Source organism: Natrix helvetica (genome assembly GCF_964273705.1).
Source record: "Natrix helvetica genome assembly, chromosome: 4".
NCBI classification, from domain to species: Eukaryota; Metazoa; Chordata; class Lepidosauria; order Squamata; family Natricidae; genus Natrix; species Natrix helvetica.
This window is the reverse complement of record NC_138550.1, coordinates 21796346-21822423: the sequence shown is the minus strand read 5'-3', so window position 1 is coordinate 21822423 and position 26078 is coordinate 21796346. Positions and strand designations below refer to the sequence as shown.

General features: G+C 41.4%; 1 long non-coding RNA gene across 1 annotated transcript; it reads left to right on the top strand.

The window, feature by feature from the left end:
- Positions 1 to 5102: 5102 nt before the first annotated feature.
- On the top strand, positions 5103 to 25673 carry LOC309392180. The gene is made up of 3 exons (XR_014175397.1): positions 5103 to 5190; positions 20024 to 20076; positions 24838 to 25673. It is a non-coding gene; the product is annotated as an uncharacterized lncRNA (long non-coding RNA).
- Positions 25674 to 26078: the final 405 nt, after the last annotated feature.

The following is a 26078-nucleotide window of genomic DNA, read 5'->3' as shown; positions in this document are numbered from 1 at the left end:
ATCAAACTCTTACTCAAAAATAGAAGTTTGTGTTATTTCTGTAAGCCCAAATAACTCTAATCAAAACCCAGAATCAAATTTTCATTTCTCCTAGTTTCTTGCAGAAAGTCTAAAAGTGATTTCCAAGCAGAGATAACACTGATCAAAATCTTTTCTTTGTAGAACAATGTCTTCATAATAAAAATACTGATTATCATGTTCATTGTTTTGCATATTCACCTTGGTATCCGGCTATTAAAGGAAAATTTTAAGAAACCCAAGAAACAGCTAATCTTTCAACAGTCCTATAAGGGCCCCTGCTGGATAAAATCTAGATTGCTGTATTTGAAGGTGCATTCAACAATATTTAATAAGAATTGTAGAGATGTTACTGTACCGCCAAAGAATGAATAAGAAAAATACCACTGCTTTCATTAGGTTGCAAACATTTGTGAAATTTCATTCCTTTTCTGCTTTCAGAATGTATTTAGTTTTAAAGGGATGCAAAAGTCAAAATAATTCTGAGATGCTTTCCTATTGCTGCAACCATGACATTAGAAGTCATAAAAGTAATAACCTTTCTGATCAGAATATTCTACCGTGTTTCCCTGAAAATAAGATAGGGTCTTATTTTCTTTTGACCCCCGAAATAAGTGCTTGGCCTTATTTTCGGGGAAGTCTTATTATTTTTGAGGGGCAGGAGGCGGCGATCATGGTCACCTCATGGCTGCTGCTGTGTTTGACAGTTGGTCTTACCGGAACTGTTGTTTTAGGAGGTTTTGCAGGATTAGCCAGGATTGGGTATTGTGATGTCCAATTGGCCTCAAGACAGAGTTAATTTGAAGCCATGCCTCTGTGCTCCTTGCTTCTGGTTCCCAGTTTCAATGAGTCAAGCCCACTGCAAAACACCTGAAAACAAGTCATAAGGGAACACACCCTACCCCCTGAACTCCCCAAACCCTGGACCAATGCTAGGCCGGGAAACTGGCTAATCCTGCCAAACTTCCTAAAACCGCCTATGGGTGGGGTCGCTATTGACCTATCTGCCCCGGCGGTAGGGACGGCCACCTCCTCCCCAAAAGGGCCTCTTCCCCTGGGGTTGGAACCTAGGCCTATCCATAGTGTAGTGCCTATCCGACTGCCTATCTGATCTTGGAAAATACCTGCTGTGCTGCGCCTCCTGATCTGACGATAGGACTGCTTCCGAAAGTAAGGCACAGATTTTTGCTCCGACTTCTTTGCAGGCGTAGGCATGACCTTCTTTTTAATCTTGTCCTCAATGAGGATTGGGTCCAATGGGGTACCGAAAGGGGTTCCCCCTGAATAAGGCCAGGTGCCACTTTGCCTTATTCTCCGCTTGCTACCCCCTCAGCCACAGGAGACGTCGGGAGGTCAGCGAGGCCGACATTGCCCATGAGGCATACTTCATGGCATGCAGAGTGGCTTCCGCAGAGAATTGTGCAAGAGCAACCAGCTTGTTGAGATCTTGATGAGTATGCACCTCCTCAGGTGGAATCCTTTCCTGCATCTGTTGTAGCCAAAGGATAGCCGTGCGGCTGAAGAATGACGCAGAGGTAGCTGCCTTGATGGCCCACGCGGAAGACTAGAATGTTTTACGAAGGGTCAGCTCCACCTTCTTGTCCACCGGACACCACCATTGAAGTGGATGCCAATGCCACCACTGGAAGGTCCACTGTGGGCACCTACAATGCCTCAGAGAAACTAGGTTCCATGTTAAAGAACCTCCTATCACTGCTGCTGGGGTTGGGAAATGTTCCTGGCTTTTCCTACTGCTTTTTAACTAGCTCTAGGAACAACTTAGGGGCAGGGATGTGTTCCTTCGCTGGAGGAGGCTCTGAGTAAACTCGATCCTCCGGCTTTTTCTTTGGACCACCCTCCTTGGCACCTGACTTGGCGCCCTCCGTCTCACCCAGTTGCGCTGTGGCCCTGGCCTTGCACAACAGTGACTTGAACAAATCCGGAGGAAACAGACCAGAGAATGCTCAGGTTTTAAGGAATCCTCATCATCAGACATGTCTACCTCTCTCTGAACCTGATCACCCGCCATGGAACCCTCGCTAGCCAGAGAAGGAGAAACAGGACGGCGCACCTCCAAGGGGGAAGGCCTCGGCCTGGCCTGAGCAGTGGCACCCCAAAGGGACCTTTGCCACCATTGCGGGTCGCACAGACCCCTTCTGTAACCCAGCAGAAATTGCATGTAAAATTGCAGAGGAAATAAACCTCTGAATGCTTGCTGGAAGCTGCTCCATGTCTCTAACAAAGGAATCCTCCTCCTCCTCTTGTGCACAGCCTTCAGACTGTGGAGCCAATGATGGCCTGATGGGACTATCCCCCCTGACCCCCCTGCACTGAAAAGGATCCCTTAGATAGGGACCCTGTTCCACCATGGAGGGGGGGAACGTGAAATGTCCCTGAGATACACTGGGGAATCCCCCCCTGTGAGGAGACCTAGACCTGGATCTAATGGGCGATCTAGACCTCAAGGGAGAACTAGGCCTACCCCTCTGTTCAGCCCTGGACACTTGCTTTTCTAGGGCCCTGTTCCTCCTTTCCTCATCCTTCTGCAAGGCCTTGGAGGATTTTCCAGCTGCTGCAGTTTTTCGCAGTCTCACAGAGGCTGTGGGCCTCACTCGGGCCCCACTGGAGGTCTCCTCCCCAGGGGACAATGGGGGGGAATCTGGCCTGTCCTCTGCATCTGCCATAGCACCAGGTCAGGGCTCCACCAGGCTCAGCCCACCAGAAACAGCAGCGACCAAAAAACAGCTTCCCCCCAATCACTCACGACCTCCACGTGATGAATCCGCCTCTGGTAGACCTTTCTTGCCCCTTTTGCAAGCTGCGCGGCTGCCAACAGCGCCATGCGCTCCTTGCTGTCCCACGCCGCTCCAGGCCTCCTGCCGTCGATCTGGGCCTGCAGGGCCTTGCCGCTGCCGCCGCTGTAGAAAGGATAGCCACCCAGGAAGACAAGGATGAAAACAAGGCTTCATAGTAGCCTCTGCCACAGCCCGCAGGAATTGATGCCCCAAAATGGCCACTGTAATGGCATCCTGCCTCTAAAGCCCCAAGAAGCAACTTCTAAATCCCTTACCGGTGGCCGGAAGTGAGCCACACCAAGGGGAGGCTTCCAGGTATCAGATGGAGGCAAGGGGAAGAAGGCAGGGAGAAGGAATTTGCAGGATGGCACAGGATTGTTATTGGAAGAATCAGGAACCAAAAGCAACCTGTCTTTCTTCAGCCAGACAGAGTTGAAACTGGGATCCAGAAGAAAGGAGCACAGAGGCGTGGCTTCAAATTAACTCTGTCTTGAGGCCAATTGGACATCACAATACCCAATCCTGGCTAATCCTGCAAAATTCCTCCGAAAAAGCAATATTTTCAGGGAGGGCTTATTTTAGCGCATGCGTTCAAAAGCTTGATTGGGTTTATTATACAGGGAGGGCTTATATTCAGGGAAACAAGGTAAGAACATTTTAGCTCTTTTATTTTTGTGTATACATGGGCGGAGAGTCCTAATTTGCCAAAATAGAAACTATTTTGACTCTTAAAAACTGAGAATGTATTAGCGGATAAATATACCCTTGGATTCTACCATGACAAGTACCCGTAATTTTTTAATGATTTGGTTTATCTTCAGAGTCTTGATTTAATGGTATAGCTGAATATAAAAGAAAGTGATAATTGTATCAACTGAAGAATCAGAATACTTGATAGAAATTCCTTGATCTATCCAATGAAGAAAGTAATAATGACAGTTTCATGTTTTAATGTTATTTTTTGACAAGATTATAACTTTCTATAGATTGGAGATTTTACTTCCCCTGCTTTAGGCTAATACTTCTCTTTTTGGAGAAAGTGTCCTTCAAATTTATTATTTATTATTCGTATTTATAGACCGCCCCTTCTCCCGAAAGGGACTCGGGGCGGTGTACAGTCACTAAAATGCGTTATAAAATACATACATAAAACAATTAAATAATTAAATACGGAGGTGGAGGAGGTTGCAAGACTGTATATAGAATAATAAATATAGTACATTAAAAGCTTATTAAAACCCCAAACCCAATTAAAATGAATAAATCCCCGGGAGGTAAAACTAAGAAAGTGCCAGGCCAGCTGATTGAAATAGGTGAGTCTTTAACTTTTGCCGGAAGGAACGGAGGTCGGTGGTAGTTCGAATGTCTGGGGGGAGGTCATTCCAGAGGGTTGGGCCCATCACAGAGAAGGATCTACTCCTAGGTGTCGCCCGCTGGCATTGCCTAGCAGACGGCACCAGGAGGAGCCCCTCTCTGTGTGAGCGGATAGGTCGCAGGGACGTGTGTGGTAGGATGCGATCCTGCAGATACCTAGGTCCTATGCCATGGAGCGCTTTAAAAATCAAAAGACATTTGGGAACTTCACGGATGTATCTTAAAATCCTATTCTGAAATATATATATATTTGTACTAATTGAAGCCCATATTAATGCTACACATCACTGCATGTACTCTATTATATATGTCTACATCCAGTGAATTCACTCTGGCACATATGTCTTGGAAGCAGAGGTGGAATTCACTTACCTTCCTTATCGATTTGCAAATGTGAGTGATTGCGCACTTCACTCACATGTGCCGTGTCTGTGCATGCGCATGACCGGTGCATACGCGGCGCTTGTGTATTACGTCGGGGCGGGTGGGCATAGCCTCTCGCAGCCGCCGCTACTGGTTCACCCGAATTAGAGATAACCGGCTGAATACCACTTCTGCTTGGAAGGCAGACATTCACTACAAGCTGAAACATATTTACTCAGAAGCAAACTGTATTGAGCTGCTTCCAGGTAGGTGGAACAGAAGAATGCTCTGGGTCTTCAAAATATTAAAATAACAGGTATTCCATTGATGCCTGAAATTAATGATACATAACTCTTAAAAGTAAAGGGAGAGTAGAAAAGAAAGAGGGCGCCAGAGTTTTTCACTGCATTAGATGTGCTTGGCTTTGCTAAGCCTGCAGGAAAGAGATCGTGCAGCATTCCATAAGAAGAACTAATTTTACGTACAGAGAGGCGTGTGCTCCTCTGAAGGAGTTGATATAGTTGAATACCCACACCTCTAAAGGAAGAACTGGGTATCATTCTGGTTAGTATGTGGATGTCATTTAAAGTGAAAGAGTTAAATCTAACTCTTTATGTTCTGCTACTCTTTTTCTACTGATGTAAGTACCAGCTTGATTGAAAACTGCCCAAACATTGCTGTTGGTTGTCTGAAGGAAATTTTATAGGATGCCTGATGCAGATAGCTTTTATTGTAAGTAGCAGTTGCTTTGCAGATTTTGCCTGTACAGTTAGGGAGGGTTTACCTTTTTAAAAAAAATTTATGGACATATGCTAAGATTCTATTCTAATTATTTCAGGTGCAGTTGAATGAAATGCGGGCTTGGTTGATTTGCTTCTGTCTTTTTTATTTTACCCAGCGTTGAGGAAAAGGCTCTCGTTTCTGTAGATTTACAGAGGATTTATGCTGAGAAACAGAACTCAACCTGAATTTGAGATCCTAATATAATTTCTGTTGATATTAGAGGGGTTTCGATGAGCCCTTGAAAACACTGATTTCATGATCCTTGTCTTTGTTTGGGATGACGGACACCTGCCTAGCAGGAGAATAAAAGCATTCTTTTGCCTAACCGATTGTAAGAATGAATGCCTCTTCCTCTGCTTTGCCCATTTTTTCTCATGCTCCAGCCTTATATTTTCTTGGCAAGTCTCTCTTAACTCCTTATTAGCAGATGTGAAGTGTTACTGATGTGACCAGTGTTCTTTGATTTAAAAAAAAACGATTTAAAGCATTATAAAAGCCACCAGTTGGACAATAAATTTTATATGGAAACCTCATACCATATCTTTGGGTGGCTGGTTGGTGGATAATGCTTTCCATGTGTTAGGAGTATTAGAAACTGTATATGAAATTCTTAGTAACAGGTGGAAAAGGGATAAACTTTCTTCTTCATAGGGGACTTAGAGACAATTGCTCAGTAATGAATTCTTTACCCATTATGAATAAAGCAATATGAGTGCTATAGTTGACTTTTTAGCCCCGATAAATTTCTTGCAGCGGGTATATCATTGTCCGGTTTTTAAAAAGTCATATAATCAGCAGTGAAATAAAGAGCAGTATGTTTACTGTTTTAATGTCTGTAACATTTGGATTTTTTTTAATCACATCCCTAAGATTTCAAACATAAGTCTCTAGGTATCAATATTCTTTGGTTCCTGTCTAGCTTTTTGCCTCATTTTGCTTCTTTTAATTTTAAAGAACATTTAAAAATAAGCTGGTGTATGTCTTTATTTCCAACGCAGTTAAAAAACACAATTGTTTCTAGAACTGGAAAAAAGAGAAATATGTAACTTGAGATTTGGTTACAGATATCTTGTGACCTAAAAAGTATTTATTTATTTATTTATTTATTTAAACTTATTAGTCGCCCCCTCTCCCCACAGGGACTCGGGGCGACGTACACAAGCAACAGTCAGCACAGTGTCATACAGAGGAGGTAAAAAATAAATAAATAATTACAATACTAAAGGTTAAAACCCCAATAACATTAATAGTTTAAAAACTAAAATTGACAATTAAAAATGACCTAGGGGTGAAAAAGTTGTCGAATTATGCCAGGCCGGCTAGCCGAAACAGGTGGGTCTTCAGTTTACTGCGGAAGGAGCGGAGATCGGTTGTTGTTCTAATGTCTGGGGGGAGGTCGTTCCAAAGGGTAGGGCCCGCCACAGAGAAGGACCTACTCCTGGGCACCGCCCTCTGACAATCTCTAGAGGACGGCACCTGGAGGAGACCCTCTCTGTGTGAGCGAATGGGTCGCAGGGATGTATGGGGCAGGACACGATCCCACAGGTAACTAGGCCCTATGCCATGGAGCGCTTTGAAGATGGTAACTAACACCTTGAAGCGCACCCGGTAGGCCACAGGAAGCCAGTGCAGCTCGCGCAGGAGCGGTGTTATATGGGAGAACCTCGATCTCCCCATAATTACCCGCGCGGCTGCATTCTGGACCAACTGCAGTCTCCGGGTGCACCTCAAGGGGAGCCCCATGTAGAGAGCATTACAGTAGTCCAGGCAAGACGTCACCAGCGCGTGAGTGACTGTGTTCAGGGCATCACGGTCCAAAAGGGGTCACAATTGGCGCACCAGGCGAACCTGGTGGAACGTCCCCCTCGCCACGGCTGCCACATGATCTTCCATAGCCAGCCGGGCATCAAGGAGGATGCCCAAATTGCGTGCCCGTTCCACCGGGGCTAATTGTTCATCCCCGATGGTCAGCGATGGAATGTGCTGGTTGTACCGGGGTGCCGGAAGCCACAGCCACTCTGTCTTGGAGGGGTTGAGCTTGAGCCTGTTGTCACCCATCCAGACCCGCACGGCTTCCAGACAACGGGACATCACTTCAACAGCCTCGTTGGGGTGGTTTGGGGTGGAAATATACAGCTGAGTGTCATCAGCGTACAGATGATATCTCACCCCAAAACCACGGATGATCTCGCCCAGCGGTTTCATATATGTGTTGAACAGGAGAGGCGAGAGGATCGACCCCTGTGGGACCCCACAAGTGAGGGGCCTCGGGGTCGACCTCTGCTCCCCTGTCAACACACATTGAGTCCAGCCAGAGAGGTAGGAGCGGAACCACCACAATACGGTGCCCCCGATCCCCAACCCCTCCAGACGGCGCAATAGGATACCATGGCCGATGGTATCGAAAGCCGCCGAGAGGTCTAATAGGACAAGGATGGAGGAACAACCCCCATCCTTTGCCCTCCAGAGATCATCCACCAACGCGACCAAGGCCGTCTCCGTGCTGTGACCGGGTCGGAAGCCGGACTGGCGCGGGTCTAGATAATCATCTTCCTCCAGGTGATGCGGGAACTGCTGAGCCACCACACTCTCAACAACCTTAGCTAAGAAAGGAAGGTTGGAGACAGGACGATAATTTGCTAGCTCCATTGGGTCCAGAGAAGGCTTCTTGAGCAGGGGTCTCACCACCGCCTCTTTCAAGGCGGCTGGTAAAAGGCCCTCACCCAACGAAGCGTTCACCAGTCCCAGTAGCCAGCCTCGTGAACCCTCCCAGGAAGCCAGTACCAACCAGGAGGGGCACGGGTCCAATAAACATGTGGTGGCTCGCAGTCGCCCGGGCAACCTGTCCAAATCTTCGGTGACAACAGGGTCAAACTCCTCCCAGCGTGGAATCTCAAGACTAGCCTCGGACGCCCCCCCTGGAGCACTGGAGTGGGTCCACCCTCTCCGGATCTGATCAAGTATACCATAAAGATCTCCACTGGTTTGTTTTCTAGTAAATTGGTGTTTAATTTTAATTTTTATTTATTTTTTTATCTTGTGGATGTTCAGACAATGGGCACATTCACCTTTAACTCCACTTTCTTAATCATGCAGTGTCTATAAGTTGCTTTTCAAATATCAGATGTTCCTGTTGGCTGCCAAAGATTGGGAGCCCTTACCTTATTTGTAGCAGAAATTCTATCAGGGTCCAATGGAAGTTATTCCTAATTTCAGATACATCCATTTGAATTTGCTATTCCAGGTTCACTTTATAATTTGACTAATAGACAAAATACCATGTCAGACACAGCAGTTTTCCTCAAACTGGTACCCTCTAGATGTGCTGGATTCAGGGCCGGATTTAGATGAAAAGAGGCCCTAGGCTATTCCACTTATGCGGCCCTTTCACCTCCCATTTTCTGCGAAATGAAGATATTGTCACAAATTTTTTTTTCAATAGTCTATAAACATTTCACTAAAGTATTGAACCTACTGAACTCAAAAGGCAAGAATCAAATGATCGTGTACGCAATCCTAAAATAAGAATCTTTTCTAATAACATTAACACGTGTTTCATATTATCGAAGTAACACGAATATAACCGAACGTCGGGATATCAATAGGTCTGTTCGTTTGTCTGTTCCAATCTACACCAATTTGCACTTTATTTATGCAAGAACAAACCAGAGCTTAGTAGCATAAGGTACGTCAATATTTGCCATAGCAATCAGTGAACGTATGAACTATACTTTGGTGTAATCTAGTATATACAAACGAACAGATCCAATGAGCCGAACACGTTGATCTTAACCAATACATTTTTATGTTTGTTTATTAGTCATATGCGTAGAATTTCTTCTTATTTTGGTTCAGTGTTTTAGTGTTCACTGTTTTTAGAATAGTGTAATTTAAATTTTGCTAACAATTTGAATGTAGGCCCCTCTTGATCTTGAGGCCCTAGGCTGAAGCCTAGTTAGCCTATAGGAAAATCCGGCCCTGGCTGGATTTAAATCCCTATATAGATAGTCCTCACTTAACAACTACTCTACCACCGAAGAGCTGTGGTGGTGCAATGGTTAGAATGCAGTACTGTAGGCTACTTCTGCTGACTGACTGCAATTTGGCAGTTCGAATCTCACCATGTTGATTCAATCTTCCATCCTTCCGAGGTGAGTAAAATGAGGACCCAGATTGTTGGGGGCAATATACAGATTCTGTAAACCGCTTAGAGAGGGCTGGAAAGCACTGTGAAGTGGTATATAAGTCTAAGTGCTCTTGCTATTTAGTGACCTTTCAAAGTTATAGCAAAGCTGTAAAAGGAACCTTATGACTAGTCATCACATAGAATTAGTCAAAACTTCCCAACTTCGTGTGGTTGAGATTTCAGTGCTTCACAACCGGTGGATGTTTATGATCATCAGAGTGTCCTGACTGATCATCATTTTTGTGCTTCCCAGCTTCCAACAAATAGAATCAATGGAGAAGTTGGCAGTAAAATCACAAGATCCAGTTGTGATTGTTAGATGAGAACTACCTGTAACTCTTATCCATCTCTCTTTTGATAGCTGGGATCTATTGGTGTTGAAGTCCAACACATTTAAAGGTACACAATAGTAGTTTTCAGCTACACTATGAAACAGGGGTGTCAAACTCAATTTCATTGAGGGCCGCATCAGGGCTGTGGTTGACCTCAGTGTGTGTGTGTGTGTGTGTGTGTGTGTAGCTGACTGGGTAGGCGTGGCTGACTGGGTGGGTGTGGCCAGCTTGACGCCACTCCCCAAACTGCTGGCATGTTTCTTCTTCGTATTGGGTAGACGGGGCTGAAGCAATGTTGGCCCGATCTTTCCTCTTCACACTGGATAGACCTGGACGGTCCCGTGGGCCAGATCCAGGGGTGAAATTCAGCAGGTTCTGGAGAACCGGTAGCAGAAATTTTGAGTAGCTTGGAGAACCAGCAAATGGACCAGAGTGGGATGGGAATGGTGATTTTGCAGTCTCCTTCCGCTGGAATGGGGTGGGAATGGAGATTTTGCAGTATCCTACCCCTGCCACACCCACAAAGTTACGCCCACAAAGCCACACCATGCCCACAAAGCCACACCCACAGAACTGGTAGTAAAAACTTTTGAATTTCACCACTGGCCAGATCCGACCCTATTGCAGGCCGGATCCAACCCACGGGCCTTGTGGTTGACACTCCTGCTATAAAACATAAACGTAGAAGATGGCTTTACTTCAATGCAGACACTTTATTCCAGGAGAGCCAGGATGAATTTATTTCAAAATAGTGTTTCTCCCACACCACTCAGGAGCCTCTGCCGCCATGTCCCCTGACCCCAGATTGTAAATACATGCCGATTGCCAAGCACCCGAATTTTGATCATGTGAATCTGAGAGGATACTGCAATAGTTGTAAGTACAAGGCCTGGTTTTAAGTCACTTTTTTCAGCACCATTGTAACTTTGAAGGGTTGCTAAATGAATTGCAAGTCAAGAACTACTGTAGTGGCTGTATAGACTGTTGGAGAAATTACTTTGAAGGACGAGGCACTAAGTCACAAACGTTTAGTTATATTTAGTTATAATATCTTTCATATTATAGCTCAATAATCAAGTTTATGACAATTAGGCCAACTCTCCTTTGAAAAAAAAAGCTTTAAAATGTTGAACTTTATTTTTTTTTAAATAATTGTAAGCCAGCAAAGGCAATTAGGTGTGGGAAAAGGTGGCTTTTCAAATATTTCAAGAGTATTAAATCCATTTATGGATTTAATTTTTTAAAAGAAACCCTGTATATTGCCCTGAGATCTTTGGAGAAAATTTACAAGAGTAATAAAAAATTGAATACCCAACATTTTATTTTAAGTTCATTGTAAGTTGTTTTCAGAATCGCCTCAGTTCTAGGAATAGAAATATGAAAAATGGGAAGAATTTGGATCACCTGATATAACCTGAAACATAATCAATATATTTCCAGACCTTTTGGTAGGGAACTATTTAAAGCATTCTGCCATCCTTTTAAAAAAAGTGTTTTTGAAATAAAAGCATATGACCTAAGAGATGTATTGCTGCAAATGGCACAATAAACTAATTGTAAAATGCCACAATACTTTTCACTATGTTTGCTATAGTAGTTTTCCTTTGACTATTAAAGTTTAAAGGAAAACAAAAGTTTTGTTTTACATTTAACAGGAAAAAAAAGTTTAGTATCAGAGAAATGTACAAATAAGATGAAGGAATCAATCTAGTGTTTGCACATACAAATCTCTGAAAATCAAAAGAAAGCAGATATACAGTGCCGATGTAGATTACAAAGCCTAGGTTGGAGGAATTCCTGTTCTGCTGTTCCTTTCCACAATGGTCACAATTGTGACAGTACTTATGACACCACATCATTTAGGAAACATTCCATCAGGGAGAAAAAATGGCAGTTGATAGCTGCCAAAAATAGTTCTGTCACTATTCCACTGCCCGCATACATAAATTGGGAGACAAGGGTCAGAGAGAAATAGCTGCCATTGCTAATGGTAATTTGCCCTTGAGAAGCCTGAGCAGAAGAGAACATTATTTTCTCCCTTACCGATAGAGCAGTGGTGGGATTCAGCCAGTTCGTACCTATTCGGGAGAACCAGTTAACTTTCTAAGCAGTTCAGAGAACTGGTTGTTTGAAGAAATCTCATTTCGTTTTGTTGGAAGAAATGTCCATTTGGATTCAGTTCCAAGTGTGGAAAAAGACCCTGGAAACATGGAGGCTGCTTGGAAAGATGGTTTTAATGGTGGACAGGACCACATGGCTTGAGGTCCTAGACAAAAAGGGTCCAAAGCCAATGTTTCGAAAATGTTGAGTGAAGAAAAAGAAGCGAAGGGGCTTGCTGAGAGTTCCTGAGTTTTTTATACTCTCTCTTTGGCCTTACCTCTCTGTTTCCTGTTCCTGTGTAAGAAATTCTGATTGGTTGTCAGACTCCCAGGAGTGGGGGTCTTAGCTAACTGTATAGGTTGTGTGTCTTTTGAGTCCCAAGCTTGGTTGTGTTCCCAGGAGCCCTGTGGTGAGACGGGTAAAGGACTAATACTATCATGCCTTAATCCCATCACCCTAGAGATGAAGAGGAGAGATCTTTGTTATATAGAATAGACTGGCTCAAGCATTTTAATGGTCCATTGATAAAGGTGGGGGCTATTAAGAGTGAGTCTGTTTCCTGCCGGAACAGAGGACCTTGGTGGAAACTGCTATAGCTGAAGCTAGTATCTAACAATATCAATGTCCATGAGTTCTGGATTGTTGCCAGTGGATTCAGACATAGAACTGATTCAGAACTGCCCTCCATTTTTATGAGGTCTCTGCCTCAGAGGCACAAATTACAATCTCTGTGGATGCACAAGAAACAAATTAGAGATTGAAAAGTCACCTTCTGAATGTTTTAAGGGAGGCCCACTTAGAAGTTCAGGTTAATGAGTTTGTAGACTGGTGCTATAAATACATCTGTGCACGGTCTTACAAATCAATTATTTAGTTGCTGGGAAACAAAAGGATATATAGGCAGGCCTAGTTTCTGAATTGCTCTTCTCTGTTGGAGACTTGCCTTGAGATTCTTCCCACTGGTTCAATTTTGCTGCTCTAATAAGGCTGGTGCTTGGCTCAAAGGGAAAAATAAGGATCATTCTGCCCTTTTGGATTAAGAAGTGCTAAAACGAGAATTCCTTAATTGAAAAATAAATGATAATATGGAAACTCTGGATATCAATCATTAGAATGAAGACGCTAGTTATCTAATATACTCAATTGGGAATGTTGGAAGAAATGTCCTCCTGGGTTCAGTTCCAAGTGGGGAAAAAGACACTGGAAACATGGAGGCTGCTTGGAAAGATGGTTTAGTAGTGGACAGGATCACATGGTTTGAGATCCTGGGGAAAAGAGGGATCACATGCTTCAAGATGTTGGGCGAAGAAGAAAAGAAGGGCTGAGATGCTGAAAGTCCCTGGTTCTATGCCCTCTCTGGGCTTTGAACTTGAACTTGTGTTCTGATTGGTTGTCAGACTCCCATGGGGCCATGCAGGGGCAACTCTGTAGGCTGTGTTTTGAATCCAAGTGTGGTTGAGCATTGCTTCTTCCCAGGTGCCTGTGGTGAGATGGGTAAAGGGCTAATACTATCATGCCTTAATCCCATCACCCTGGGGCTGAAGGGGGGAGAACTGTACAGCATGGCCTGACACATTGCTCACTGAAGCTTGTGTGCTCATGAAAAGCAAAGATATTACCCAACTAGTATATGAACGTCACAATATTCTTGACATTGATGTCCAGATTATAGAATTGCACCTCTGTCCTTTTAAGTAAGTCTTTTTCAACATCCATCAAAGACCTGCCCGTTTACCTAGGTTATGGCTGAATTTATGCCCCAGTTAAAAAATATGTGAGAAAACACAGTAAGTGATATTGAGCTGAATACTTGACCTTGTCCTAACAGTGCATCAGCTATATGAGACACCATTTTGTACTTTCTTTCAACTATTTTCTGCAAGTACTGCCCAAAGCAATATGCACCAATAAAGTGTGTTTTATAATGAAAAAGAGAATGTTAGAAGATCAACAGTTCTGGATTAATTGGTTACCTTGAAAAATCAGGAAATGGATTTCAGATTTCAGCTAAGTGTCCATTGGATACTAACTCGGATCTCTGTAAAACGGTGAAAACAGGAACTGTTCTCTCTGTCCTCTTTCATCACTCCATCACTGGCTCTAATGTGGAAATGGATACAGACCTACATTATCCTACCTGAAATTTTGGGGAAAGATTCTGCTCTCTGATCTCCCTGTTGCAGAGTCTGAATAAACTGGGGAAGAGGAAATGAAGTGGCACTATTCACTGCCAAATGATGAATTTCTCTGCGTGGCTAGAATAGTTTTAATGGAGTTTATGTTTCCTGATGGCAACCAAAAAGGCATTGTGTGAAGGATATGTACATGACTTGCTGGTTTAAAACTGCACCCATGAACACATGTACACCTGTGTATGCAAATGCATTTCCAATCACATTCCTAGAGATAGTGTTTTCCCAAAAATAAGACCCAACTGGAGAATAAGCCCTAGAATGGTTTTTCAGGATGCTCGTAATATAAGCCCTACCCCCAAAATAAGCCCCCGTTAAGATCTTCAGCCAAATGGACACATTTGGTACCGTATTTCCCTGAAAATAAGATGTAACCAGAAAATAAGCCCTAATGAATCTTTTGGAGCAAAAATTAATATAAGACCCAGTTTTATTTTTGGAGAAACACGAATAGCTGCATTGTAAGGTTGTTGTAAATAATTTCTGAATCTTTAGTATCCATTGCTTTCTTTTGCTTTATCTCTAATGTTATCCTTTTTAAACACATTTTTTTGAAATAGAGAATTCTATGATGTTCTTGCCAAATGACTACCGGCTAATGTGTGTTTCTAATGGTCTTCTGTGGTTTTTAAGACCTTGACTGTGATGATGGGAAGGGGGGAGGCAGGAGAAAGTACTGCCTTCTTCTGTTTAGATTGTCAAAGCAGGCTACTGTGCTTTTCCCTGCACATATGATAGGCCTTCAGGATAAGTCAGATAAAAAAAACAACACAAAGCTATGTAGGTCAGTTCTGCTTTTATGATAAGCCAACGGTAGCGCAATTTTGCAAATCTGAATAGTCCTTTGTGACAAAGTTGCTGATCCCAATTTTGGTCATTAAGCAAGGACTATCTGTACTCATACTGCATTGTTGTCCTGGATCCAGGTTTCTTTTATCTGACCTTGGGAGTGGCTCTTCCTCCTTTATCTCAAGATAAAGCTGGTAGAGAAAGGTTTTATTGTTAATTTCCTCCTATTGATTTCTGTTTCATGATGTGATTACAAAGCAAAAGAAAAAAAATGGTTAAAATAGGAATCTGGAAATGCAATAAGACAATAAGCCTGTAGAAAAGCAATTTGTGAATCTTCTTTATTAAGCCTTGATCAATAAAAACCAGCTGGACAGAAACTTATAATTTTAATAAACTTTTTTTTAAAAGTAAACATCAGAAAGAAATGAAACAAACATTATAAAGGAAAAATGGCCATGGTGAACATTATCAAATAGCGTAGAATAATTATCACCTGCTAAGTCGAATTCTTATCAGTTTTATAATTAGGGAAAAGCAACTGGGGCTCTTTTAATTAAGCAGCTTAAAAATAGGACTTTTTAAAAAAACTGCCATTATTTGTGCTTCATTTCAATTTTTGCCTAGTTGCCTCAGTTCTGCTGCATTAATTCTACAGGCAAAATTAACGTTGCCTATCCCTTTGAACTTCATATCTCATGATATATTTATGCCTGCATATGCAATTTTATATATTATATATATATATGGAGTGACTGCAGACTGAACTGCACAACAGATCAACACATTCAATCTTGATTGTAGGTGGCTGGCACCCTTGTTTTTGTCTGTCAAAACTGACACTCTCCCAAACTAAATGAGTTTAGTCCTTCCATGAAAAAAAAGCTGCTTCCATTATGAATTTTCTCTTAAATTTAGTTGGAATGATAAGAGTTTATCGAAGAAAGAATAGCAATAATAGGTAAAGACTAGCTTTCTAGATCAGGGGTGTCAAACTCAATTTCATTGAGGGCCACATCAGGATAGTGTTTTGCCTCAGGTGGCTCAGGGGGTGTGGCCAGCTCGATGTCACTGGTATCAGGGGGCCTATGGTGGCCCGAGCGCTCTGCCAATGAAAACAGAGCTCAGGAGGATTGCGTGCAGCCCTCCTGAGCTCTTTTTTTTTTTTTTTTTGCTGGCAAAGGATTTCAGGAGGCTGTCACAGCCAAAAATGGAGCTTTGGAAAAACCATGCACGCCCATACTGAGCTCCGTTTTCACTGGCAGAGGCATCACAGTCTGGTCTTTCACTGTTTCCAGGGTGGCCCCGCAAACCAGATCTAAACACCCTGCGAGCTGGATCCAGCCCATGGGCCTTGAGTTTCACACCCATGTTCTAGATCATCTGAGAAAGGAGAGAAGACAATTCTGATTAGACCCAGCAGTTGTAATAAATTGATACAAACCAGAAGTGGGTTCCAGCAATCATTACTGCCGGTTTGCTAGTGGGTGCGCCCTGCCTGTGTGCTGCCCACGCATGCGCAGTACAATAAAAAATGTTCTGTGCATGCGCAGAAGCAAAAACCAAGATGGCGCTGCCTATGGCGCTGCCCAGAGAACTGGTTCAGGAGTGTGGCAGGCCTGGGTTGCTGCCAGTTCCAGAGACCAGGCCGCCAAACCACTACCAGTTTGGCTGAACCAGTCCAAACCGGTAGGAACCCACCACTGGTACAAACCTAAAGCCCAGTTTATTCTAGGGTTTTATGAAGTTGCCCCTTGTGTTGGACGTGAATTCTAGGAGCTTTGTTAGCCCTTTCAAGTGGTCCAGCCAATGAGTACTAGCATTATTTTAATTTTATTTAGTAACAGAATCTTGCAAACCTGAAAACATTTCTTCTCCTCCTTTACTTTTTCCAGAAAAGAAGGGAGGGTCCTTTCTAAAATGCTTTCTGTGCTCCCGGTTTTGCTTCCGTGAGCTGAGATACCTTCTACACGACAGTTACCTAATCTATGGCTCTTCCTCCTGTCTCCCAAGGTCATTCTTACATATTGCTATATTTGTAGACCTAACACATCCAACGCTCAACAGTTTAATGAGTTCAGCTGATTCTGGCATCGCGTCAGTGCCCTTGGATTCCTCTCTGGGTGCCAGGTTTCCTGGATTAACTGTACATCTTAATTATTACATTAAAAAAGATAATTATAACAAGGAAGCTGCATTCTCAAGAACTATGAGAGCGCTAATGACTTGTTTTCGAATTTTTAAATGTGTAGCAACAACATTTGCATACTTACACCAGGCAATCAATTCATTTAGCATATAATCTTAAAGCCTAATGTGGATGTCCCAGGTTTATTTCTTAAGTTGAATGTAATAACCTATGGATGATGATCCAGTGTTTATAGAAAGTAATCATTAAAATGATAGCATAAAGTGGAACTAGTACCGAAAGAGCCCATATGTATCTATGTACATTACACTGGTACATGCAGTATGAACATCAATGTAATTACACAAGCAAAGCTTAGCGTATAACCTTGTGGAATCATACCTTTCTGCCGTGTACAGATCACAAAATATAGTTTTCAAAGAAGGAAAAATTATCATAAAAATCAAAAATTATATGCTAGATTTTTTTCTCCATTATTTCTTATTTCTATAAATGTATAGCTTTTGCTTGTTAAACAAAGCACCAGTTCTAATTAAATCATCATGCAAACCTGTCCCTTGTTTTTGATGTATCCACTGTTTGAATTCAATTTACAATAGGGTTATATACACATCTATACCTGAAGGATAATATGTCTTCATATCAAACTTAGGAATTCCTAATTGCAAATAGATGGTAATTGTTCATAAAATATTGAAGTTATTTGACTACTTTATTTAAGTACGATATGTAGCAAAACTGTTCTGGAGCCTGGATAGCTACAGTAAATATTTGTTTACATTCTGGCTTTTTTCACTATATATCCCACAAAAATATTAAAAATTAGATTCAGTCCAAAGCCAATGGTTTCACTACCATTTCTTATGAAAAAAAATGTAATATAATATATTGGGAGAAGAAGGATTCTAAATTTAATCAAAAGTTATTGCACAGCTTAACTTCATTATTATAAAGGATGGAAACTATTAGGATGACTATGTGTTGGGAATTTGAACAGTTTTTTTGTACATTATAAGCATGACTGTGGTTAATTTTGAATTTGCAAGATAGATCTCACTTTTCTAGAAGGTTCAGAGCTGGAAGGATTCCACATTTAAATAAACTTAGTTTTGAATGCAATATTCAGTAAGCTTTTGGGTGGTTAAAAATAAAATTAAAAGGAAGCATTATAATGCAAACATAACATTAGTGCATTAAATTTGGGAAACAGTAACTAGTTCTAGATTAAATATTTTTATATATAAATTATTTCCTTTGCACTGAATAGTGCTAAATAGAAGAGAAATCTCTGATCAGGAACACTCTCTTTTTGCATGTATTAATAATATGTTTTTAAACAGGGGGCAAAATGCATATGAAAGGGGGAACCATCCAAATTACAGTTCAATACATGAAATAATCAAATAGATCAGTATTTTTCATTCAAGGTAACGCTGGTCACATAAATATAACAGAAATAATTATCTCAGTTTTTCCTCCACCCTTCCGATTATAGTTCTACTGACTTCAATGGACAAAAGAAAATTGAAAAAAAAAAGATGGCAACATGAAGACAGTTGGAGTCAAATGAACATCCTGATGCCAAAGCTCTCAGATCTTAAACACAAATTACCCAAAGCTAAAAATATATTGCAAATAGAAAACTCAAGAGTGAGGCCTTATTGCAGTCAAAGTTTAAAACTTTTTATAAAAAACATAGCGAAGACTCAGCTGCTGACATTCATAACATCTGTTACTCAGGTTGCCATTCTTGGGTTGATGCTTGAAAGGAGACGAAATCTTATTTCTAAGGCCGGCAGTCTCCCCCCACTCCCCAAATGCTTCTGAAGTATGCAGGAAAATCATGACCCAATTCTTCCCTCTTCAGTTGTCCTACAGATACATTTTCAGCATTGCAGAGGTTTCAGATAGCACATGGAATTGATACCTCAAACAGAAAGCACTACTCAGCTAAATGAACTTGCTCTGGGGTCATGTTTCTTGCATGCCACTTATATCAGCAAATAATGTACAGCTGGGAATCTCCTGGGCCCCATGAAAAAAAGCATATCTGCTGCCTATTGTGCATGAATATTTAAGCAATTCAGCCTCTGCGTCTTAAAACCTTCTGAAAAGCAATCCCTCCTGCCCTCCGGGAAGGGGGAAATAAAAATCTATATGGAATCACTGCAAGGTTTAAGTTCAGGCAAAAGTGGGCACAGAAGAATGTGGCTAGTGAAGAAATCAAGTTGGTGTCCATTTATTTTCTTTGATGGAGTTAATAGAGCTACAGCGACATGCAAAATAATCTTGCCAAGTTCATAACAGGGCAATAATGCAGATTCTACCAAACTTTGCTGAAGGGTGTGGGGGAAAGCCAGCATTGTTTGCAAATTATTTGTATCGCTTCCAGTATCAATGATTTGTCTAGATCTGTGATGGCGAACCTATGGCATGCACGCCACAGGTGGCATGCAGAGCCCTTTCTACGGGCACGCCAGCCGTCACCCCAGCCTAGCTCCACCTCGCATGTCCGTGTGCCTCCTGCCGGCCAGCTGGTCTTTGGGTCTCTGCCGTGGATGCGTGGGGGCGGGGCACATGCGCAGGGGGCACTCACACTGCATTTTGGGGATGAGCATCATGTGCTCCCCCGCACCCTATTTTGGGCCTGGAAGGCCTCCTGCACCAACCTGGAAGCCAAAACAGAGTGTGGTGTGAGCCCCCCCCGCCCCATTTTGGGCCTGGAAAGCCTCCTGCACCAACCTGGAAGCCAAAAATGGGTGAGGGGGGATGCATGAGGGTAGGGCGCATGCGCAGGGTTTTGGGGTTTTCGCACGTGTGCGCTTTGGGCACTCGGCACCAAAAAGGTTACCTAGCACTGGTCTAGATTCTTTTGTAGTCTGGTTAAAAAAAAGAAGAGCAGTTCTTCTCCCGTCTGCATTGTTCCACTTTTATCTTTTTAGATCATGGAGGAAATCTATGTGGTTGCTAAAAGTCAGCAATGACTTGCTGCCATGTAAGTAATCAATCCTAACTTTCTACAGTAGACCTTATTAGGGAGTTCTCCTTTCAGGATCAGAAAAGTCTCTGGCCATTGCCCCATCTCTTGTCACCACTGAGACCTTCTGTAATGAATGTATGCAACTGAACGGATCACCACCGTCAATTTTTCCTACTGCACAAACAAAACCAGCTAATGTTCTCAGGAGCTGAATGCAATTGTTTCAATGGTTTCCCATCACAATGATGTAAAATCAGAGAGCAATACAGCTGTGTGATGATATATTTGTCAGCTCAACCTAATCAAGGTGGAGGGAAGGAATTTAACTCAAAGGAAATTTAATTCAAGTGAAGCTTTTCTCTCCCTCCAAACCAGGACTGTCAAACTGGTGGCCATGGGCCAGATACATCATGGGCACCACAGCTCTGCAAAGGCAAATATATATAGGGGGGAAAGGTGGATCAGGTATATTTTATACCAGAAGTAGATGGTTTGGAGCACAGGTGTCAACCTTGACCGCATCACATGACGTATCATGGCATCAGATATGCCATGATACGTCATGTGATGCGGTCAAGGTTGACACCTGTGCTCCAAACCATCTACGTCGGGTATAAAATATACCTGATCCACCTTTTCCCCCTGCAACATCTCCCTGTAGTACTAAAAAAAAAGCACTCCAAGCTGAAATTCGCCATAGCTAATGTGCAGTAGGCAAGCTCAAATTCAATGTCTTCCATAACAGATCAGAAAGGGAACCCACCCCCTTTTCTCTTCTGTAAGAGAGAAGCCATCGGGCAAACTAACGGGCTACACAGATCGTATCACACTCGTGTTAGAAGTACCAAGGTATTGCCAGGTTGGAAGGATTAGCCGGTAACATCACCATTGCCTGGGGATGCCTAGTTGGGGTTCCATTCATGTCCCCAGCAGGAGTTGGAGCAAAGGTTGGGAACTCATCCTACCCCATCCCAGCGGCTGGGTTTCGAATGCGGGCTTGCTAACTTCCTACCCAGATCTTAACCACGTGAGCCACTGTACTCCTAGGTTACATAGACGCCAACATAGATGAAGGAACTTGACCATGCCTTCAGCAACAAGAGCATCTATTCTTCATGCAATGTGTTTAGGTCTCAAGGTGATGGGAAAGACTTCTGCCTAAGTTCTTTTTTAAAAACACTCTCCAGTAGATCATATTTGGCCAAATAATCTCGTGTGGTATACAGATGTCTATGCAGTACAATCTGTACTTCTTGAAAAAATACCAAACTTAGCCATCCAGTATAATTATGAAGATTATTGAGCATTAGCTGCAGGAAATCATCCTGTTTATAAGTCTGTTATAGGATTTAAAACTAACTGAAAAATTAAGGATGGAGAATTTACCCTTATCTTCTCTTCCTTCTAGCTTCAAGAAGCCTTTGATTTTTTTTCCTCTTACAAATTCCTGCAGAGAAATATGTCTTTTATTTTCTTGTAAAGTCTCATGTTTTGTATATTCATTAATGGCCAGTTCCTTTTGATGCATACTATAAAAAAGGGGAGGGGATTGGGAATAATTAAACATTTGGCTTCAGGCTGATTGGCTGATGTCCAGGTCATTATGAGAAAGAAAGATTGAGAAGAAATTCACCAACTGGCAAATGAATGGGATATTCATTGATATTGGCAGCTCTGTGAGCCTGACATTTTTTGGGGATGACCCAGGGGTTCTGACACAACTAATTTTAGTAAACGAACAAATTCTTAGCATAATAATTGCCAAGACCATTTTTTAAAGATAAAAAAAAAACGATCTTGCAAGTAAACAAACCATATTAGGATAATTGTGCATACCAATGCAATAAACCGTTTTCAAGAACTTAATAGGTCACTCACAGAGGTCTTATAATTTATTGATTCTTCTGAACAGAGGAAAATACACGTGAAAATGTTGACAGAGGAAACAATTTGATATCCTGTTTTTTAAAAGTAGCATTTAAAAAAATCTTTGCACACTTTTTAGAAACCAGTGCCCTTCCCGTAAACATGAAATAGATTAAACTGAAGAATATGCTTTTTTGTTATACAATTAAATTGCTAACTTTTAAACCTGTTCAGGAACAATGGAAAATTAAATATATAAACTCTCAGATGAAATTTAAATTCCTAAATAGTCATCTAGTTGGGATGTTGGTTCCAAACTGGATCAAGCAGCAATTTAAGCTACACTTTGCATGCTTCTTCTGTTTTGTTGTTGTTGTTGGTTGTGAAGTCGTGTCCGACCCAACACGACCCCATGGACAACGTTCCTCCAGGCCTTCCTGTCCTCTACCATCCTCTGGAGTCCATTCAAGCTCACACCTACTGCTTCAGTGACTCCATCCAGCTACCTCATTCTCTGTCTTCCCTTTCTTCTTTTGCCCTCAGTCTTTCCCAGCATGAGGTTCTTCTCCAGGGAGTCTTTCTTCCTTCTCATTAGGTGGCCAAAGTATTTGAGTTTCATCTTCAGGATCTGGCCTTCTAAGGAGCAGTCAGGGTTGATCTCCTCTAGGACTGACCTGTTCGATCACCTTGCAGTCCAAGGCTTCTTCTGCTACTCTTTTTTAAATGGATCAACCTCCAGTTTTTATGAAGCAAACTATGAGTATAGTTTCATGAGAAAAAGTCAACAATAATTATCACATCTTAAATCTAGCTCATATTCATCCGTGGCTTTTTTACATTCTATTTTTTTTTGTTGAAAACTTGAGTCATATGATGTGATCCAAGGCTATTGCCTCCTTAGACAATAGCTATTTCATATATTGCTTTTGTTTTGGAAAACTCATTGATTTTTGTAGACACTTAATTTTTTGAATTTTAAATGTTCTGAAAATGAAGAGAAATGGACATTTTGTCCTTTTAGGATTGTAGAACAATTGATTTAGCAAGATTGACAGACTGCTATTTTCTTCCTAGTGTATGATGAACTGAAGAATTTAGATTGCTTTTAGCAGCTGTTATTACTTCCAGGAGTATTACTTTCAGGGCTGTTCAGAAATCTGGAGTGTGTGTGTGTGTGTGTGTGTGTGTATGTATGTATGTATGTATGTATGTTTGTTGTATTTGTGCTGATAAATAAATAAAGGAAGACTAGTATAGATCTCTTTCAAGCTATTTAGCTCTCATCAGCTAGCCATACCCTTACTGGGATTTGAGAGCTAAATAGCTTGAAATAGATCTATACTAGTCTCCCTTTATTTATTTATCAGCACAAATACAACACAAATATAAAAAGGCAACACCCCCGCACCCATTTTATATGATCTGGTTATAAGACAGAGGGGAGGAAAAGTGCAATCAGATTTGCATTATCCTGATACTATAGCCTCGCTCAGTAAACGTTAGTCTTCCTATGTAGTCGATTTCCAGATCTGGTCTTTTTTGTAGGTCTGACATTTTGCAAGAATTCACGTAAGAAAGTAAAAATGCACAACATTTGGCAATCAAGAACTTTTGATTGTTCCTAATGATTTAATTAATCAATTATATGATCAAAATTATATTTACTTTTGAAGATTCACAGAATCTTCCTATGAGGTTTTTTTTGCAACAACTTTGATTCCCGCAGAATGCATGTCCTATATAGCAATAGCAATAGTACTTAGTCTTATATACCGCTTCACAGTGCTTTACAGCTCTAAGCGCTTTACAGAGTCAGCATATTTCCCCGAACAATCTGGGTTCTCATTTTACCGAAGGATGGAAGGCTGAGTCAACCTTGAGCCTGGTGAGATTCGAACTGCCAAATTGCAGTCAGCAGAAGTATTCTGCAGTACTGCATTCTAACTACTGCGCTACCTTGGCTCTTATATGATTACCTGAAAGTAATGAATTAAAAAAGAATGAAAATAATCAAAAGGTTACATAAAAGTCACTTGATTATATCAGGCTAGTAGTTTGCAACCCATTTTCTTTCCTATAAGTAAAAATATTCATTCATACAAAGGAATGCTGCTATACTCTTATAATTCACCCATAGAGCAAAACATTATAAGAATCTAGTAACTGGACATCAGCTTTTCCAATTCCTTCCACTGTCCATTTCAATTAGGACTCTTAGTATGCCCAAAACATCTGAATGGCACTAAGTTTCTGTACCCTGGATTAATAGACTATCATTTTAGACTGGGCTGTCAAACTTGATTTCATTGAGGGCCACATCAGGATTGTATTTGACCTTGAAGGGGTTGGGGTGTGTGTGGCCAGCATGACGACACTCATGTTGGGGTGTGTGCCTGTGGTAACCCAAGGGCTGCGCCAGCGAAAATGGGCTTCCGAGGACCATTTCTGGCTGGGATGGTCTCCTGCAACCCTCTGCCAGTGAAAATGGAGTTTGGGAGACCCCCACATGGCCCTCACAAGCTCCATTTTCACTGGAAAAGGCACCATGGGTCAGTCCTTCACTGTTTCTAGGGCAGCTCCATTGGCCAGATCTAAGCACTCTATGGGCCAGATCTGGGCCCCAGGCCTTGACTTTGACACCCATTTTAGACACTGAAAACTACCATTAAACTAATGCAGATATGTTTAAGAAGAATCCAATTGTCCTGCAGATTCATTGAAGGAAGGGAGTAAATGTAGCTTGCATTATCCATGGGGTGAAATTGGAAAGAAAACAATGTGCAAAGGAACTTATAATTAGAAATATGACTCACGATAGCCAGCTACGTTTTCAGAGTTAATGACTTTCCCAAACCTTCAGTGCCTTCGCTTCAACTTCTGCCTTACTCATTTTCTTTTTTTATCCTTTAGGAATAAGCTATGATACCAAGCTTATTATCAGATTGAGAGAGGAAAGCAGAATGGATTCAGCCTCTGCCTTCATCTTTAGGCTCTCAGGAGGCAGGAGAACAACATCTACATTCCAATTTATTCACAAGCAAGGGACACATTAACCTAAATAAAAGAGAACACGGTATGATTTTTATTTCAAGCTGCAATATAAATCCATATATTTTCCCATTACAGTCTCCTTCTCCTCTATGGACTGAAACTGAAACTAATTCTCTGAACAGAATGATTTGGAAGAAGCAAGAGAAAAAACAGCAGTGAAAAATTATTCAGTTTTAGAAATATATTTTGAGATGAGAGACTGACCATTAAAGTTATTTTAAAAATGCTTCATTTATGCTTGCTTTATATTGCTAGTGAAGAACAATCATGCCTGCTGAAAGAAAAAAAAACAACCCAGGATGTCAGGTAAATTATCTAGCCCCTATTGAATATCAGGGTATATCTGAATTTATAAAAATAATCTAATGTTACTTCCTTCTTTTCAAATTCAGTTCAATTGATTTCTCTATAAAATCAAGCCATGCTTCTTGTATTGTTTGAAGAAGCCTTGTGCTATGTATTCCTGATAATATTCTCTCCAGAAATATGTAATAAAGCATTTCATTGATTGATTGATTCATTCATTCATTCACATTTCTACCTGCCCATCTTACCTAAGTGATCCTGGGTGGTTGAACAACAAAGGTCTTTAAAAATGATGTATTATTACTAATAGGTCAAAAAGGTGTCTACATAATCACCAGAAGTCAAACCTGATTTGATTTTTTATTAAATTCATGCAGTTATCTTGATTCCACAACAAAGATCTTTTTCTCTCTAGCAGGTTTAATTTATGTTGCATAAATGTTTTATTATACAGTGGGATCACGATTTAGTAGGGATTGATAACACACTATACTCAGTGGACCAACTTGCTGCAGTGATTTGTATCATTTGCATTATTATGCCTTTATTGGTATGAATGGTTATATAGAACATAAACTGCTTCATTGGCATTATTATTCAACTGATACAAATAGCTGTAATGACAAATTGCATATTTAATAGACATATGACACCATTGTTCCCAGCTAGTCTGCTAAAAAGAAGATGGAATGTATTATAAATATGTCAATCATTTTAGACCTCTCCATGTTGAAGAAATGATGTAATATGTATTCTTCTTCACCTAAAGTCATTTATAAACCTTTGAAAGTCAT